The following is a 7936-nucleotide window of genomic DNA, read 5'->3' on the forward strand; positions in this document are numbered from 1 at the left end:
ATTTTTTCCCTCAATTCTCTGGCTTCAAGAGACCCTGGTCTCTTTTGGATACGCCTCGACTGTATTTTCTGGCAACACTTTCTCTTTGCTGTCTCTTAGTAGTGAGGCAGAATGAGAAAACATTTTAAATGCATTATTTAATCAAACCATTAATCAGAAAATATGAGGATTCTTTTATAAAGAACCTGACAAATTCACTAGAATGTATGTATGTAGTATCCAGTTTCAGGTTAGAGTTCATTATGTTATGTTCATTACTTCTGTAAAAATGTGAGGTTTCTCCTTTAATTTTACCTAAATAAGTTTAATAATAATAAGTCCAGCCTTGAAACGAACACGCGAGGGGGAACAATTCACATGGAGCACAATAACAAAGTCTCGCTCTCTGTGTAAGTGCTTCACAGAAGCAGGAGCGGCTCTGTTTAGTACAATGTTTGATGATATGACCACGACCATGAAAGAGGACAAACAGTGCGTTGCCATGGATGCAATATGGGGAAAAAAACAACTTTGTTTTCTGTAAGCTACACTGACTGTCGACAGATGTATTGATTGATGTAATAATGCAATAAATTATTATTATAATCATTATAAAATTTTCGATAAAAAAAACCCCTCAAATCCTTGAAATACACTGCAGTTTTTCATGTGTTTGAACAGTAAAAAGGGTGTATATGAAAAAATGATAATAAAAAAAACACATAAATAATAAATATAATAAGAAACTAAATATAAAAACACAAAAAACTCGGTAACATCTCTCTCTAAATCAAATCAAAATTAATTTAATAGAAAAGAACGAAAACTGCAGAGCAATCCAAAATTCTTGTATGCACATCTAAAATACTGTCCCACTTGCTTTTTTTCCCAGCGTTGTTAGCTGTGAGAAGGAGAATTATGGCTCAGGGTGTCATTCTACTGCTGTAAACTCTGATGATTACCAATAACCACATGGTCACAACTAGGGGTGCCTCACTCCTCCTATTCATTTGAACAGTGCTCTGAGCTCTGACAGACACCACAAGAACGAAAGCAAGGGTGCAGAGGACAAATCTTGGGGGATTCACCCCATCTGAGGCTCCAAAGCACCCAACAGCTTGATCCTGTGTCACCGTGAGGGCATGGCTTGGCTCTCCCTTGATTTGCCTTTGAAATCTAAACGTTTAATTGTGGTCAATGAAAAGGGTTCAAGCAAATGAATGGTTGAAGAATATGAGCGGAGGGAGGGGCTTTTTCAGAGTGTCGGGCTGTAAAATGAATATACATAAAAAGCAGGAGGGTGAAAAAAAAATCAAGAGGGAATAATGAAATTAGGGATGGGGCGAGAGAGAAAGAGACAGCAAGCGCTGGAGAACTTGAAGCACTGACCCCTATCGTCCATGGTGAAAAGCAAGAGATTAGAAAGTGTTTCATGCTAATTTCCATGGAGATTTCTGTAATTTCTCAAAAATTACTTCTTCCCGCTTTGATTTGTCCATACTGCCTGGCCCCCTGCTAGTATTGTCGGGGTGGTCTGCTCTATCATGTCTCTGCTCTCGTGGGCCCCTCGATGGCCCCTCGCTGCAGCCAGCCGTCGTGAGATTACTGAAGCGGCGCTGACGTCTCTATCAGCTCGCGCCACCGTCATGCCCTCTCCCAACCCCCCACCATCACCCGATCCCTTTCCCCTCAGCCTAGCTTCCTTTCTGCCCACCCACCACCAACCCGCCCTCAGTGCAAACTCTCACAGATCTGTCAGATGATGGCTTCATTGGTTTCGCGCCGCTCCCTGCAAACTCATACCGGTCTTTTTTACACTCCCTCATCCCGTCCTCTCATCCCTTCGAGAAACCTGCACCACAAGAAAAATCTCTACCCCCCACCCATTGTAGACTGTTTCACCTTTTGCTATCCCTCAGCCTTCTCTCTCTCTGCCTCATCCTGGTTTGTGCTTCTGCCTGCCACATCAAAGGAGAACCAGGGGTCACGGAGCCACAGGCATGGAATATAAATGCAGCCAACTGCGTGGCAGTATGGGAAATCAATCCTCTAAAGATAGCTCCATACACTTCATGAACCCATCATCAGTCTCTGATACATATAGCAGCATATAGGAATTTGCGCGGACTTTTATACACTGAATACTGCACAATATGTTTAGTCTAGAAACAACTTACAACCTCCTCTTCTTAACCAAGAAATGACAAAAAAGTATGAAAACTGTGAATAGGATGTCTTCATAAGGTGTTAAAAAAAAGTGCGTGTTCAAAAGATGAGGCTGGTTCTACAAAGCTGTAGAAGTCTGTGTGTGCGTGTGTGTGTGCGCACGAGAGAAAGGGGTAGTGACGAAAAAATCTGAAGGGAGAAAATGGCTGAGAATGAAGCAGAAATAGGTAAACAACTTTTGTTGAAGGCCCTGAGCTCAAGATTCACGCCAGCATACCCTGGTGATGTTTCCTGCAATATGTCATAAATTTACTCAAGTTTGTCCAAGCACCTGTCTAGTGGATGGTGGTGAGAAACGTCTGGCTGAACAATAAAAAAACCCCAGACATGACAGAGACTAGCAGTAAAACTTATTGTTATGATTTCTATATGTCTTGAGGGATGAATGGGAAAACCAGTGTGATTGCCAGTGGGGTCTGTGGTGGGGTTCGATGGCTCCGTGTGGGGGGAGGTGGTGGTGGTGGTGGTGGTGGTGGTGGTGGGGGGGCAACTGGCTCTGGTTGCTTAGCATTAGTATTAGATAAACACTCTGTCGGAGGATGTCAACGTCTCCATTAATGCCAGAGCTGCCACACAGGCCGTGCTTGAGTGACACAGTGTTTTGTGGAGTGTGACAGGGGTTGTAAGCGCTAACTCTCTCTGGCTGCATCTCCGAGCCTGGTGGAGCCAAACCCTAGTGACACCTGGGAGGGTGGAGGCGCTACACTCTGACACACTGGGGGAGATGATACATGGTGTCATCTCATCCTAGCATTGACTGTACTAAACAAAATTTTATTCAGACTCGTTAAAATTAATGGTCAATAAAATACCCATGAAAAATTCTGTATTTAATTGCAACCCATATCTTCCATTTGACCATTTATTCAGTGCTGTCATCTTTTTTTTTTAAATTTTTAATCAAGACCAAGTTTAAGACAGAAAACAAAAAGCTTAAAAATATCTGCTCACTTATCACTCTGTACCGACCACAAGCAGATTAGCCTCATCTGCAAGTGTGGCTACCCCAAAGGCTTTTCCATAGTCTTTACAAACCACAATATGGAAGCTGTGTGTTCAGCACACATCTAATGCACTTAAAGCTTGCCGCAAGTACACATACATCCAGCCACACAATGAGCAGGATATGGGTTTTTCCATGCTTTCCCGAAGTGGATGGAAAAGTTTTCCAGTCAATAATTATGCAGACAAGACTATTCCAGTCAAAAATATGAGATGATTTTTATTTGAAAAGCTGGGAAATCCAGCCTCTTCCTTGAATTATAGGAACCCCAAAAAGATAAAAAAGTAAAGTGAAAATATCTAATCTAATCTAATAATAACTACCTAGCTACTCAGACACAAATTACTTCAAGAAATAAATACGTATGTCAATGCTAGAGTTACAAAGATGTGCAGCTCAGCTGTCATCCTAATATACAGTATGATTGTTCTCTAAAACAGTAAGACAAACAGTAACTACTGTACAACAGGAGCTGCTTTGTTAACAAGAAAAAAAACACACAATCCTGGAGAACAATATGAACCAAACTGTAGTTGTGCAGTACATAAAGTTCATAGTACATTTCATCTTTTTCTCCAATACATTTTGCAGTCGGAAAGATTGGAATTTTTCAGTCTGAGAAAACAGCATGGAGAATTAAACTGCCTTAAGCTCAATAATACTGGCCATCTAGGAGCTGCTGAGTTGTTCTGTAGGCTGGAGGGCTGGACAGTGTACTCTTCCCCCTAATGCCCTGTCCATTGATCTTTCCCGTAACTACAGCTCCCCACAGAAACCCACACAATCTGTGCAGAGGAGTGCTCCTAGGCACCCCCCACTTCAAAGGTGCATATTTACTCTTAGAAATTTAGAGAAAGTGCAGCTGTGGATGCATCCTCCAACCTCAATCAATGATAGGGCTGGTCCTCCTGACCCCCCCCTGCTGGCTAATAAAGTGCTTCTTAGGCTTGGTGGTTTCCCTGGAAGTCTTATGGGGTTGGTTCAAACTAGCACTTAGGTTTGTTTCCATTGTCTCTTCTCGAAAATTGATTTTTTGAGAAATACTTATCTTGTTGCTCAACAAAGTTCCATAGTGAATTACAGCAGACAGTTTTACTGTGTCCCTCTTTTTTTCCCTCAGTGTGTGGCATTTAATAACTGAAATTAACAAACAAGAAATAAACCACCAAACTCTACAGAGTCCAACTGTAAAACAAGCCTCAACAACAAGAAGCTCTGGACACAAAATCTTACCTTTTCTTTAAGTAATTGACATTTTTCATATCAGAGCAGAATCTCTGGCTTTACTCTAACCTCAAGAGAAAAGAATGAAGACTTGACTGTGTATTGAACCTACATACTGCCAGGTGTAGGCGATGTAGACGTTACTTTCAAAAATCCTTTTTGTTTCTTTTAATCCTCAGCATTTCTGTCGTCTCCTAATTTCAGTCGTTGTCTCCTGAAAGTAATCTCTGAATAAAACAGCTTCATTTTCAAATTACAAAAAAAATATGTATTACGTCTACTTAACATATCCTGTTTTCCTGTCTTTGACAAGAAATATTTCACACTGGGATGCACATTGTGATAATTGTCATTCGTAGTCTTCAAAAACAAATGTGTATTAATACAGTAGCTAAAATAGGCCTTCTGCTGAAAATCAGACAATCAAAATCTTTTGTAATTAAGCACAGCGATATTCTAATTACAGAAGATTCGAGCTACTCCATGCTGCTTCCTGCCCACTCTGTAACAATTAGGAAAATATATGTCAGCTGTGATTTTTTCCTTTATATCACTTAAATGTGTGTCTCAAAAGTGGCGCAGTGGGAGATTTATTCAGAAACAATGACATTTTTAACTCTGCTGTGGAAGAACTGCATTCATTCTGTGCTCAGCAGGAATGCCTAAGTTTTAAGTGACTGGAGTAAAGGTCTACAGGGATTTGCATATCTGCACAACACCGTTAAAACTTTAAAGTAGAAAGTCTTGTGAGTGTAGTGTTCCCTGTGAACAAATTATACAGTAAAAAAAAAAAAAGTAAAACTTCCACCTGAGAAATCCTCTCTCGCAGTCATAATGTAGACCTGCATCGTTTGCATGATGAGCCTGAAAACTCAAGACCTTTACTACGTTGTCTGACATTCGTCATTTGATCATCACTCCGTAGGTGAGTGCATGCCTATCCAGCCTTTTTCTTATCGTGTTGATTGCATTCTTCAAGTCTGCTGCAATAGCGTTAGCTGTGAAAACGGTGGGGGAAAAAAAAAAAAAACTTGTTTCAATGTCATTAATCCTAACTTGTTTGGACTCCTCACATTGACTCTCCCACACATCTCTTTTTCTCCCTTTTTTTCTCTCTCAGCACATACTATTGCTCTCACTCTCCCTGCCTCGCCAACATGTTGACAGCAGTTTGTTAGTAGGTATCAGTTTTCAGGGAGCAGCCTGAGAGGGAGAGAGGGATGTGGTAATCATCTCTATCTCCGGCTGTTTGGCAGCGTTCCCCTCGGCATGCTGGCAGACACTTGCCATTGAGCGGCTGTCAGGCAGAAAGGGTGTGGGATGTGGGCTCAAGCTACACAGGTCACGGTCATTTCTTTCCAAAAGCCATTGAAGCTAAAACCTTAAGTGGCATTTGAGCTACCTGCACTGTCAGTTCTGACACTCACAACACTAACAAGGAGACCACCGGTAGAGAGTCAAACTCGATTATGTCTCCCTGGTGGATTTCCTTAATATAGCTTAGCTACTGCCAGGCTTGTTTTTTCTAACAGAGAGCACATGCTTTCAATATTATGAGAACTGTTCTGCAGTTGTGTCAGGTACAGTACTGTAAAATCCAGCACTGTATCTAAAGAACATAAAGGAAATATATATTGCACTCATTAATTAATATAACAGACACAAGTACCCACTAAACAATGAGGGGAAAAAAAAACAGTTAATCAATTTTAATACGACTCATAAACTGTCAACATAGTGTAAAGGGTTCCTATTGAGAAAGGGGCACTAATTATGCTGATAGTTGTGAACTGTTTACTGCCTGACTACACAACAGGTAAGAGGTGGAGAAAGGTTGTTTAATTAAGAGATAGCTGGGTATTCAGTTTCAGTCAAGAGAAGAGGTAAGAGTTGTTAAGCAGCGTGTGCATGGTTATTAAATTTCTAACTATTAATTCTGTGTAGTAGGAATTCTGCTTGATTGGGTATTTCTTGTTAGGCATAGTAGTGGAAGTAATGTTGGGCTCATCTTACACGAGAACTGCCAAGCCCCAACATTTTTTTGTTGCTGCTATTTCTGCACTGTTAAATAAATAAAAAATAAAAAAACGCTGTATACCCAGTGTATAGAAAGACTTCATGGTAAAAGTGTGACGTGCTGATTTACAATGAAAACAAAGAGGAGAGTAAAAAATCATCTCTAATTAAACACACCAACACAAATGAATGATGCTGTTTCCCAAACACGTACAACACAGTGTACCACTGTTTTCCGTACACACCGAATAACAGTCATGCACTTCATCATAACTGTTATTTTGCATTAATTCCGGGCCGTCTTTAGTTCACAAACCAAAGCCCTGTAGTTTATGCTGAATTATTTGGAAACACAACTAATCAGCAAAAAAACATCAAGTTCTACAGAGAGGTTAAAACTTTAAACAAAACTGCATGAAAAAGTAGCCCGACTTCCACAGCTGTAAACTGAATTGCGCTTGATAAGTTGCAGGCTCTCACAACCTGGACCTGTGATCTTTAGAGTGATACCCTCAAGTTCATAGCAACAAATACACTCAATCACTCAGGGAGATCCTAAGTCTCTCAGTTGGCCAATTACTGCTTTTTAAAAGCCTGGGGCACCCAGGAAACTTTGACTCCTGGAAATAAAGACCAATCTGAGAGAGAAACATTGCAGCTATTAAAATCTTTATAATTCTGTAAATCACAAGTGATTTGTTTTGCCCCATGGCTTGTTCCGATACATCCTTGCCGCTATTGCAAAGGGCACGGGGTGACTGCAATTGAGGAGAGCAAGCTTATTTTTACAACTAAGCTTGGAAAAAAGGGATGCCTTTCTTCTTCTTCTGTTTGAGTGCAGAAGGCAAAGATCTCCTCTGTGTCATAATTGCCTGAAGTTAGAGAGTAAAGGCTCTGGACTCCTGATGTTAGTGTGGGCCTTTCATCAGGGGGGTTGGAGTCAGCGCTGCTTTAAAAGATCAGGCACTCTGGAGGATCAGACTCTGTTTTTATTTATGTAATAAAGGCGTTTTAAAAGAGAGAAAAATGATCATCACTTATCTATTGCTGCATGAGATGTTTCCCTGACTGGCACTGTCATCGCTGGATTTGCTGTTTTTGTTGATGCGTAAGGTTCCCATTATTCAAGTTAGATTTACATTTTCTCAATTATTTTATTTTTGAACTTCAATATTAAGTATGCTATATTGATTAATTTGAGGATGGATTCCTAATTTAGCCTGCTTATTCAAACAAAGTGGAAGCCAAAAGTGGTAGAGAGGATCATGCAATTATGAGTAAAATCACTCCAATTAAACACTGCCATGTTAACTTTTAGAGAGCACACACTCTACATAATATAATTACAAATTGGGATGAAAAACGGAAAAGAAAACACCAACATTATGGAATGAAGCATTTACAGTTGATGGATTCTCAAAAAGCTCTTCTATCCTGTGGTGCTCAGGGTTAAGAATGGCACTCCTCTGCTGCTACAACGCTCTCCCT

This window comes from Trachurus trachurus (assembly GCF_905171665.1).
Source record: "Trachurus trachurus genome assembly, chromosome: 6".
NCBI classification, from domain to species: domain Eukaryota; kingdom Metazoa; phylum Chordata; class Actinopteri; order Carangiformes; family Carangidae; genus Trachurus; species Trachurus trachurus.